At 42.0% G+C, this 12,563-nt stretch overlaps 1 protein-coding gene across 2 annotated transcripts in view; it reads left to right on the plus strand.

The window, feature by feature from the left end:
* Positions 1-12,563, plus strand: part of LOC309519074 (uncharacterized protein) — a 125,868-nt gene that overhangs the window by 30,953 nt on the left and 82,352 nt on the right. The gene's annotated exons all lie outside the window — the stretch shown is intronic.

Raw genomic sequence — 12,563 nt, forward strand, 5'->3', positions numbered from 1 at the left:
CAAGCTTTATCCATGCAGCATCTTCAGCAGGACTTCAGCCATTCTGCACAGACTTTTGTCCCTTCACAGTTTTCATACCAGCCTTGCATGGTCTCACTCTCTCTTTTTGGTTGCATTGCATATTCCCCTTCAGTGTAGGTACTGATTAAACATCTCTCTGGACAGCAACAGTTCTGTGCTGTATCCAAATGTAAAATGATCTCTCCATATGCAAATGGGACACAGACAACCTTATGCATGCGAAAGTTTCTTAACACCACGCTGCCCATTTACCCACCCATACAGTATAGCCATATAACTGCTGAAGCATGAGCAAATGAAAGGCGCTTTTTTGGGTGTGGGGGTGTGCAGGTTTGAGCCAAATGGTTTAGCCCACACTTCTATAACCAAAGAGGGTACAGTTTCTGTTGCCTTAGCTTCAGGGATGTAACCTTGTTCCACAATAAGTATCCAGTTTCAGAAGACAGTTTCTAGGCAGCTCCACCTTTGAATTGTCTGTATCTGTCTGTAGCTGGACTTGCTTCCAAGATTAAGTTCTGCCCTCTTCCTTCTTTCTGGGAGGCCACAAAGGTGGATCTAGGGAGCACAGCTGGTTCAGTCACACTGGGCATAGAGCTTCTGGGGTGCCAAAGCAGGTGCCACAGATATGACGTCCAAAGGAAGATGAGTGGCAGACATGGGGGGGGGGGCATTTCACATGGTACCACTGAAATGTGAGACACCAAGGTTCACCACTGGAGGCCAACCAGGATTTCCCTCCCTCTTACCCATATCCTGCCTGTTTCTCTCCCAAATTCCATGCAGTGCATAGACATCACTACCCTGCCCCCCACAATTGCACTGATATGTGTGTCTTCCCGAGGACCTGAAGGGGGCCTTCAGTTTATGGATTAGCAAACTGAACTGCAGAACCCCAGGTGTATCTGAGAATGCAAGAATTGAGATGTCTATCAGGTTTACAAAAACTCTCAGGGAAAGTCCGGCATTGTTCTACCCTAGTCAGATCACTGAATGCCAGCTTTTATGGTGCTCCATAATAAAAATGTAATAGAATAAAAGAAAACTTCTCAGTAGACTTCTCCTTGATATTCTTCCAGCAATCAGAGGACCAAACCATTGAGCAGAGATGGGGAACATGTGACTCTCCAGATGTTGCTTAACTACAGCCCCCATCAATATCTAGGGGCCACAGTCACCCCATCATTAAAGAGACACTAACTTCTTTTTGGTATGTCATCATCTGATCATGTATCTCATGACCGAATTTAAAAATTTTGCACTGAGAAGAAACGCCATTTGATACAGTTACACTGCTGGAATGCAGCATGATCCTGGGGCTTTAAGGCACCTCTGTTTGCAATTCTTGGCTAATGTTTAAGATGAAGAGTAAATTAGCTTTGACATTCTGTATTCATGCAGGTAAAAAGGGAGAGATGCTGAACTATTAATAATCACTAGGAGAATTCAAGTGTGTAAACATAGCATCGGAATTCTGAAGAGTTCCCATTACTTAAAGTTTTAAACCTACTGTGGTTAAATTGCATTTATGTGAGCTCCTCACACTTTAATGTACATTAATTTGCTCCTCTTCCCATTAATAGGTAATTGTTTCTTCCCTGCTTCCCAAGCAAGGTGAGCGTTAGAGTGCAGAAAACTGAGAACAGAGCCTAGTGCGGCTAAGTTAAAAAGGAATGCTTAAAAGCACTTTAAAAAGAGTTCAGTCTATAAATGCCTCTTATGATCATTAATATTCCACTTTATTAATTTGCAGAGCACTGTTATTAAGTGTCTTATGTGTATTTACTCAGAAGTAATGAATTTCAAGCGGGTATGCTCCCAAGTAAATGTGTATAGAGGTTGCTGATTAACAGTGCTGAGGAATCAAAATGCACCTCCCTTGTAGGTTGCTATCTATTTTTTGCCACACAGCCTCTCTTTTCCCCCTGTGCACATGTGAGAGTAGGGCCAGAGACATAATTTTTTGGTTTTAGTAGAAAATGCTGCTCTAAAACCTCCAAAAAATGAGACACGTCTGGACATAGCAACCTTTGTTTGGGCAAAAAACCCAAATAGGTGTATAGATTTATATATTACAGGGTGAAATCCAGCTAAAACCTAGAGTATACTCACTGAAAGCAATGGACTTTCTCTCCACAAACGTATTGAATTCAGTGCGTTGATTCTGAGCATGTTGGATATTGCTTGTATTGCTTGTATTATTACTACACTTGCATCTGTGCTGTGATTATTCTTACGTATTATTCATTCTCGCCTTGGCCACACATAACTCAGCAGCTAACTACTTCACAGAACATATAGCAGACGATCCCCAATTGGTGTAAACTGAAGCAATCCTATCTGAGAACTTTGAAATACATCCAGTGTTAGCCTTACTCAGAGCAGACCCAGGAAAGATAATGGACATGATTTAGGCCCATGAATTTCAATGGGTAGAACTTAGTTGGCTACAACCCTTTGGATGGGAAAGCATGATCTTTGTTTCTCTCCTGTTGCCACCATTTTCTTTGGAAGCTGTAGGATAAAAGAAGAGGAAATGTGGACATGGTCTCAACTGAGAGGATGACTTTGTACACGGCATCCATCTGCAAAGCAGAAGCACGACACCAGCCCTTGTTTGATATAGGTAAAGGTAAAGGTACCCCTGACCGTTAGGTCCAGTTGCGGACGACTCTGGGGTTGCGTGCTTATCTCACTCTATAGGCCGAGGGAGCCTGCGTTTGTCCGCAGACAGCTTCTGGGTCATGTGGCCAGCATGACTAAGCCGCTTCTGGCGAACCGGAGCAGTGCATGGAAACACCATTTACCTTCCCACCGGAGCGGTACCTATTTATCTACTTGCATTTGACGTGCTTTTGAACTGCTAGGTGGGCAGGAGCTGGGACTGAACCATGGGAGCTTACCCCGTTGTGGGGATTCAAACCGACAACCTTCTGATCTGGAAGCCCTAGGCTCTGTGGTTTAGACCACAGCGCCACCCGCGTTGTTTGATATATATATACATATATAGCCAAAACACACCCTCCTTGTCCACATTTGATTTTCAAGTATATCTGTGCAGTGATTGAAATCCTCCCAAATAATGTGATTTACAAATGCAAAAACCACACATTCCTTATTTGGAACCAAGCACTCCTGTTTGAAAGTTTTTGGAAAACTATAGGCTGCCGTTCTAACCCATCTGCCCCACCTACAAGGGTTTGCCTTAGGAACACATTTGCAGTCTACTAGAAACGAAATCTCGTGTGTTCTCTGATGGGCGTTTTCTATATCGTTTCCATTTCTCTTCTTTGCATCCACAGATGTATGTGTTTTAAAGCACGTTTTTAATAATCGTAATAATATTCGAGTACCTAACATCTGAAACTCAGAGAAAGAATTCAGTTTGCAACCTGCCCTCTCCCCTGACTCTTTGTGGTATATTGCGGGTGGTGGAGAATGAGAAAAGACACTCGGTTATGAAGGCACACAGACACATACCAGAAGAAGCCCATAGATTGAATGTAACAAGAAGCACTTTCTTCATAAATGATGGTTTAATTTCCAGCGAAAGTTTGATGGGAGCAACACTGTCACTTTAGTTGTACTTAATTATATGTTTACCTCCCAGTCCGCCTCCCCAAGTTAAAAAAAAAAAAGTTACCTTAACTGTGAAGCTCTGCAGTAGTCTTTGCCTGTCATTTTTAATCAGGTTGTTGGAGGTAATTTTTGTTATGCCCCCTCATTACTGCCTTGTTTATCAATAGGTGCGCCAAGTGTCACTAGCTTTTCTCATCAAGCCAGGTCTGACAAAGAGCTGCAGCGCATGGGAAAGAGGCAGCTAGGTGAAACTAATGCCATAGATGTTTGATTCATTAGGAGCTTATTGTTAACGGGGATGTCTGATTGTAAAGGCTCAGTCAAGCAAAAGAGTGCAGAGTAATCAGTCGGATTTATAGTTTGCAGGGCTAAAAAAAAAAAATCAAAAAAATCAACATAAACCTTTTTGGATATAGCAGAAACAGAGGGAGGGAAAATCCCCTTTGGGCAGCCCTAACCTGAGACCTGCCAAATAAGGTCATGCTACATGAAGGTTGCCTGTTAGGTGATAGAAGATATAGGAGGATTAAAGCCATATGGCACAGCCTATCATACCTTCTGACTTAAGATAACAAAGCCAAGCATTGTGCTTAGCTGTTTTTGACTGACATCATCAATTTTATTTTATGTTGGTCACCTCCGGTAACAGGAAAAAAATGGCCCAGGGTTGATAACACATGCCTTTTTTATTATTATTAAGATGCCTTACAGCTAGTTCTTGTGTGCCTTTCCCCCCTTAAAAAACAAAATATTTTTTTAAAAAAAGAATTATAGGCTTGTTCTTCTATCAGCCGTCCTCCAGCAACTGTCAGCCTCCTTCTCTCCCCCCCCCCTTTCCCAATCTCTCTTGTTTTCAGTTTCTACCTTGCAAATGAGAGGCAGACTTATTCAGAACCAGATGTAAGGCTCCTAGAGAATGAGCGTAAGCTGTTGTACTTTAAGCCTAATGGGAAGTTTTATATGCAAGGGCCTTGAACTGATTAGTATAATTCCCTCTTTAATACAGCTGTCCCTCCAGATTAAGGTAAACCAAATGTTGCAATCAGAGATTAGTGTACCTTGCCAGTTATTAACATCCCCGGTTGCTCAGTAAGCACGTCAGACACTAATGCTGTGTATTTATTTGCTACTTCCACCCTGTAACTTGAACTTCTGCACCTGTCAAAGCATTCCAGGGTGTGCAGAGAGAAGGAGAGAAAAGCAAGACTGTATATTATTGGGAAGCAAAAGTTTTATACCTGTACACCTGTTTTGTCTTGTCACGAGTCTGAAGCTTTTTCCTCTTGTTTCTTCCTCCCCCCTGCCAAAATCACCAGGTGGTTTAATCCATTGCTTGGCTGGGTTTTATAAAGGAGGACTTTGTATGCAAAAATTGCATTTGCTGCTCTCATATGCCTTTCCTCACCAAAACGAAGCGCTTCCCTTAAAGGCTATTGTTTCCTTCTCTCTCTTTTTAACATAAGGGATTTCCTCTCTCTCTCTCCCGCCTAAACGATGGGCTGAGAGCTAAAAGAACCAGCAGCTTCGCCTGCTGGGCACTAATCAGTTAGTAGTGCCTCTCTTTACAAGGTGGGTCACACAGTTGTCTTATTACATTTGGCAGGATATCCTCTCCACCAGCAACACAGATGTTGAAGAGGACAATGTCTTGGTGATTGCAAAAAGATCTCTGCTTCTTCCACCCCCACCCAAGCAGATTTTACAGATACCATAAACAACACTTAAAAAAGCTAAGGACTTGTGTGTGTTTATGTGTGTGTGGTGGCCCTGAAAGCCAGTTCCATCTCAAGTATTTTCCCCACCCCACCCCAAATAAAAACACTGTTTAGTGTGCAGATTATGTTAACAAGCATCTGATTTAGTAGAAACGTAAAGAAAGTTTGGAGTACTGAAAAAACCCCCACTGCTGTGCAGTTTTTTGAGGTATACGTGTGGTGAATTTTCACTGTTCGCGTGACTTTGATCTGAGGAGCACTTACTACAATGACAACAATAAAAAGGAGCAGATGACAAACATTAAGAAAACGTGTGCACGTTCTTTGAAAAAGCCAGTCATCATTGTACTTTTTAGACAGCACAATAAATGTTATGGTCCCTTCAGATATTGCTGTTTTCCTATAATTATTGCGTGCCGAAGTATTTAAGACATTTACCCATGCAGTGTTGTTATTATTATTAGCATGTTTACTCCAAAAAAGCCCCACTGAAGTCACTGGAATTTACCTCCTACTAGCCATGTGGTCTGACCTTATGCCCGTTTACTCAGAGGTAACACCCAGGGGGTTTACTCTCAAGTCAGTGTAGACACAAGCTCACAGCCTCCAGGAGACCAGAAAGGAAAAGAGAGAGTCAAAAAACATCCCCCTTCTCTTATTGGGTTTGTAAAGTTTACTGCCTGCTTTATGCAGCCTGCACATTGCAGCTTAATTGCAGATTTTCTGCAAAGACAAAAAATAAATAAATGTCCATATCTCAGGAATTATGCCTTGCAGCCTACTAAATATGCTAATGTAGTCCTAAGCAGGGATAAAGTTCTTGCCATACCACCCAACAGTTGGGTGGGACGTGCAGCCAAGTGATTGTTAATTGTGCAGCGGGCGGCAGGCTTTACAATCCATCTTAATTGTCATACTTACTTCAGGTTTGGCGATAAGGCTCGATGTTCAGTTTAAAAGTGACAGTGCTGACAAGCGGGGAAGGGTGTGGGCCTGGGCTTGTGGTTCTGGAGGGGTTATGCGCTCTGACCTGCCGCACGTTGATATGGACAGTCTATAAGGGGATTTGAGTTGTCATGGGGTCCCCAGGCAGTTGAATAGAGCAGAGTGCCTGTCCTGCTTTTTCCTGTTAGGATCCTGACACGTGGAGCATTGATGAACTCAGCATAACATTGAATAGGAGCTTTTTGGCAGCTGAGAAACAAGGGCTAAGCTGCAGGTCAGAGATAACACCACTGCAGATCTCCTTGTGCACACAGCTACTAGCATGCTTTCTTTCCTCCTGAGTGCAGGAAACAGCTCATGTTTAACGCGTTCACTTTTCAGTTTTTCCCTTTCTTCTAAAATGGAATTTGACAGTTTGGGTTGTTCAGCTCCCCTCTTGTCCCCTTTACTTTTTTTTTTTTAACCACCTTTGCTTTTTACCTCATAAATACTCTCCAGAAAGCAGGAATTAATATTGTCCTTCCTCATTTTTTTTAAAATCACTTTCCCATTTTTACCTCAGAAATACTCTCTGTGGAAGCAGGAGTTAATCTCCACCCCCCAACTTCTTTGCTACTTTTCCATTTTTACCTCAGAATTACACCCTGGGAAGGAGTTAATCTTGTTCCCCATCCTTTTTCTATCACCTTTGCTCCCCCCCTTTTACCTCAGAAATACTCCCCAGGAAGCAGGAGTTAATCTTGGTAAGGAAATGATAAGGTAGGATTTTTATTCTTTTCAGGGAAGGGCAGAAGGATATGACTGGCTGATCACTTCTGAACACAACACAGGCCTCCTTTTATTTTTATTTTTTAAATTGTTTCCTTTGCTTTTTCCTTTCACATGCCTTAAAGTCAAAAGTTGCCACAATTCTGCTTTGGGAAGGTGGGGTGGAAGATATGAAAACCGTTTAAATAGTGGCCAGGAGAGGAAGGAAATGTTGGGAAGGTAAATAGATAAAAACAGTTCCCCTCGTCTTTCCAGCAAGATCAGGTGAATTAAGTTGCTAGCTCCCCCCACCTTTGTTAAACTTTGATGTATTCTGGCTGGCACAGAGTTGTGTCTTTGAAGTTGTTTCATTTTCAACCAATTTTCTTGGCACAGTTTCCAAATGCTAAATAACAACAGGGAGAGCGTGAACATTGTCTTCTATGAAATGATGTCAAGCCGGCATCCTGTGTTAACGAATACAATGTAAAAGTTTCTCTCTCTGGTTTTGGCATTAGGATTAAAACACTGCATTCCTCCTTCAGATATTTATGGGTAAATGACTCAAAGAGGCTGGAGGTTAAAAAGCAGAGGAATGAGCCTAATTCTTTAGTAAGTGTAGGTGAGAATATGGGATTTTTTTTTTGGGGGGGAGGCCCATGTACAGTTTACACTGCGCAGTCAGTGTGCTTCTCTGAGACTGCAGGAGGGGTGGGATGAACGCAGGCTGAGATCTGCTGATCTGATGCAGGTTAGCAAGTCTTCTGTGTGCAGTTCTGCAACAATGACCCCACCTTGGAAGTAACCAGGAGTGGATTTTTGTGCAGAAGGAGTTCCAGTCAATATTGGTACTCAAATTCCTGGGTACAGAATTCTTTAAAACTTATGTAAGTGCCTTTCCACTTTGTAGATCTTGGGGTTCCAGGAAAGAACAGAGTCAAGTCCTACAAAGCTGAAGTTTGCCCTCCGCTGGATTCCATGTTAACCAGAATCACAGGGCTATTGCTGAAGACAGTGGCCCTATGACTAGATTCCCCTCCTCATCTCATAACTTGAAATCCACAGGGTGACATCATGCCATCTCTTCCCCTCATCTCCGCATCACATTGCAGTCTTCTGTGGGACAGAGAAATGCATGGTGTGATCTTTTATTTAATGACAGTTTTAACCTGCCCTTTCTCCAGGGCACTCAGTGGGACAACAAGGCCGTTCATTGCCCCATTCACAACAATTCTGTGAGATGTACTAGAGATTGCTGAGTTAGGTGTGTGTCTCAGGCTGTGCACACATTATTGTTTACTCTGTATCCAGCACACTGCCACCACTGGTTTTCGAAGTCGTGGATATGTGACATTAGTCACCATCCCTATCTATCCTGTAGTTTCTTGAGAAATACTGCTGTTTGACATGCTTTCCCTCAAACCAACTTTGCTCTGAATGGAAAACTTTAGCCACATTCACTTCACAGTTAAGCTGAGGTGTGTACAATTGAGGCAGCCATTGCACATGCTCAGAAGACAGTGCATGCACCTATGACAGCTTCTTGAATAGGAGTTTGGGCATGCTCATTGGCTGAAGACATTCTCACCCTATCCTGGTCTGACAGTTGACAGTATACTGCAATTCCTAATAATAATAATAATAATAATAATAATAATAATAATAATAATATATTTATACCCCACCCACTCTGGGCGGCTCCCAACCGAATATTAAAAACACAATGCAGCATCAAACATGGCTGCCTTCAGATGTCTTTTAAAGTAAGATAGTTGCTTATTGCCTTGACATCTGCTGGGAGGGCACTCCACAGGGCAGGCGCCACTACCGAGAAGGCCCTCTGCCTAATATACTTTCACATGTTTGGGTAGTTTCACATCTCTGCTTATCAGGATTGCACCCTTCATCTTTTACCAGAAAAGCTGTCTCACCTATTGTAAACCTTGTTGCGATGTCAGAGGACAATAATAACTTCATAGGATCCCTACTGTTCAACAACCTAGACGAATCATAAAACAATACCATCAATACCACTAGGCAGTGATGAACTGTAGATTAAAAGGAAGTATGTAAAAATGCTACTATTTCTTGGCTTTTAAAAAGTGCTTTGCTATTTGCCAAAGCATGGGCAGGGCATCTTCCTTTCTTATTTAGAGGAAAACGGAGTGGGCCTTTGTCAAAATTCATTTCTGTGGTTTAAGACAGAGAGATGGGGGAAAAGTGATTGTGGGACTCTTTAACTGCTACCTTTTCATCTCATTGGTTTCATCTAAAGAGGTTGAAAGGTGGGTGTTCTTTTTCAGAGAAAGGATGGGGAGTGACAGGGGACATTTTTGTGACTGACTTTTTATTAAAGAGTTGAAGTAGTTAAATGTCATACGCTAGTTTAGGCTATTTTGTTTGTAGGAGCCTGTTTCCAGTTGCTACTGGATGCTTTTCAGTTTTTTTTTTCCTGGGGAAGCTGCAATGGAAGCTTTAGTCTACTTTTAACTTGCGAGTGTCTTATGGAATTAGCATAAAGACAACAGTAACCCCAGTGGTGGTATAATACTGCAGCTGAGCTCGTTAGAATGGGCACTTAGAAAAACCTGGATTTTCCTTTCCAGGTCTTCAGATCTTTCATCTCATGTAGAAAAAAAAAAAGCGAATGGACGGTCACTTTCTTTTTCTTTATATTGGACAAAAAAAGGAGCAAGGGACCTCCACACCCCTCCTGCCTCTGCCCTCATCATTCAAGCACCCTTGTTTTGTGCAAAGTTCACTGCATCTCCTTGGGGCTCAATTCAAGAACTTTACAATGGAAGGTAGTAATTCATTATAGGAGAAGGCTGCAAGCTTTCCCTTCATTAATGCTCAGGGTTTCAACTTAAGGGAGCAAGTCATTCATTTAGGTGCAGTGCCTAAGGCTACCTCCAGGTCTCTTGACCCTCCCCCCCCCCCGGCAACACACACAGCTGGAAAAAGCTCCATGCTTTCAGGTGTGTGATAAGGATGGGCTTGCTTGTGACACCTTGCAACCCCTATTTGTGTTTCTACAATGTACTGGTGTGTGTGTGTGTGTGTGTGTGTGTGTGTGTGTGTGTCAGCTGATCCCTCTACTGCTATTTCTCTTTCAGAAATCTCATAATATCAGACAAAGTGCAGGTTATGCCCCAGTAGTATACTTTATATCCTCTGTGCACCTCCTGCCATATCTTTTTTTCTGGTGCCACCACTGTTCTAATCCAAATGTCAGCTTTTCTGTGTTGATGTTCTATGCTGTGTTCTCAGATCTGTGGTTCAGCACACAGCTAGGAATGTGGGAAGAAAGGCAAGAACGGACAATTTGTCCACTGATACTCATGTGCTATTTGTGCAAAGCCATTTAAGACTGCCAGTTTTCTTTTCCTTGGTACTCTTGCACATTTAACAGCTGAGGAGCAAGCGGGTGAAGCTTTCCCCAGCTGATAGAGGAACTTATGGTAAGTAGGTAAATCTACCAGCTGATGTTCCTGAAGTCATGCAGCTGTTAAGAACACAGGATGCCTTTCGGAAAATATATATATGGTAGCAACTAGAAGACAACCCAATGGGCTGGGCAGATTGTTGAGATGCCTTTCAGCTATGTGAACTGGAGGGGCATCAACCCTGGCACTTATATAATATTTGGGTTTTCAAGTCCAGGTTGTTGAACTCTAGAGCTGCATTCATATGGCAGTTTATTCCATTTCCTCAAACTGTTAGATTACACATTATATTTGAGCTTTCACACAACATAAAAGCCGCTTCTAGAACTATAGTGGAATATAGTGCAAGTTTAGCGATCCTCTTCATGTTATTTGCTTCCAGAAAAAAATCTGTTTGCAAATGATATGGATATGAGTGCTAAACTTGTGCTATATTCCACCACAGTTCTGGAAGTGGCTTTGACGTCATGTGAAAGCTCAAGTATAATGTGGAAATTAAGTATCGTGAAAATGGAACAAACTGTTATGTAGCGTAAGCGTTGTGCAACTAACACCCTGCCACAGCTTGGGGGTATGGCTGAATTATTGGAATGTACAGTGTAGCCACTTGTGGCAGCAACATTTTTTAGGATGACTTGGATTAAAGTAGCCTGTAAAATGTCCAGAGTACTAAAGTATCAATGCTTATATTGTGAGGCTTACACACTTGAGAATGATCAGCTACCTGACTAAAAATAATATAATTATAATAATATTATAATAATATATGTATAGTAATAGGAGCATGTTTGCCTTTGGGGAGCGGTGATTACTTGGCAGCAAGAAAAGAAAAAAGGGTGAGGAGAGGTCACAAGACAAGGAGACAAGGCAAAGATTTTTGCAAGCTATGCATGCTTGAAAAACACTAATGATGCTCACCACATACGTGATTCATTTCTTTAAAATGTCATCATAAGCAACCTAATTGCATATGTGGAAAAAGTTTGGTTAACTTTTGTATAGACTCTCAAGATGAAACGTTATTTTGTCTGGTTGTGTGTGTGTATGCCTCAGTTTCCCCTTCTACTCCCTTCCATACCTTGGCAGAAAGAATGTAGAGTGATTTTTGCCAGTGTGGACTTCTGCAGATGTTTGTTCTCTTGCTGCATATACTTTATAATTATTTTTCCTGTTGCATGGCTTTCAGTTCCAAGCCTGTTTTCCCAAGCTTCTATCTATATTGACCCAAGAGGCACCTTTTGAGGTGCAACCAGCATTTTTCTAACTCTTCAAATTGGTACCAATTGGACAGTGTCTGTGACATCACTGAAGATGAATCACAGTCCCCCCTCCTTTTTTATGCCGGTGCAAGCTGTAGACCTATACAGATACACAATATAGTTAGATACAGAATATATATGTATGTTTGTGCATGCGTGAGAGAGAGATTGAGAGGAAGCTGCCTTACGCCATGTCAGACGATTTTTTCCCCCCTGGGTGCTCTACTCAGGGATCTTATATCACAAACGACATTCAGATCCCATTTTTCCTGTGTGCACACTTAGCAAATTAGCTTCCATGCATCTACCTTTTTCACTCATAATATTCATTGCTATTCCAGCCATACCACTACACACACACATATATACTTTTAAACTTTTTATATGCTTTTCCCTAATGCAGCAAGGCTCTTCCCTGACGGTTGCAGGATTGGGCTTACCACCCTCACAGCACTAAGGGAGAAGCCACTACAGTTTCCAGAGATGGTTGCAGTGTACATGCCCTGTGATAAGCAGGCTTGGAAACATAACAGCATTTCTTTTCAGCCTTTGCAGTCTGTGACATAGTTAATACCACCCCATGTCTTCCCTTGTGCCTTTCACCATAATGTTTGTGTAGCTCTTCCTGTGTTTGTCTGAGACTTCCAAAATCTTATGTAAACTCAGAGAATGTTATGAGGTTTGGGTTCTGAATAAACCAACCCTGCATTGATTGTTTGTATTTATATCCGGAAGAGTTGTGAATTATTTATGGAACAAAAGGGGATGCCTGCCACAAAAGTTGTGATATTCAGTTGTATCTTCACACAGTTGGGTGTAATAAAGGAGTAAGTAAGAAGGAAATGGAATGAGGC

This window comes from Podarcis vaucheri, assembly GCF_965113315.1.
Source record: "Podarcis vaucheri genome assembly, chromosome: 1".
Lineage (NCBI taxonomy): Eukaryota > Metazoa > Chordata > Lepidosauria > Squamata > Lacertidae > Podarcis > Podarcis vaucheri.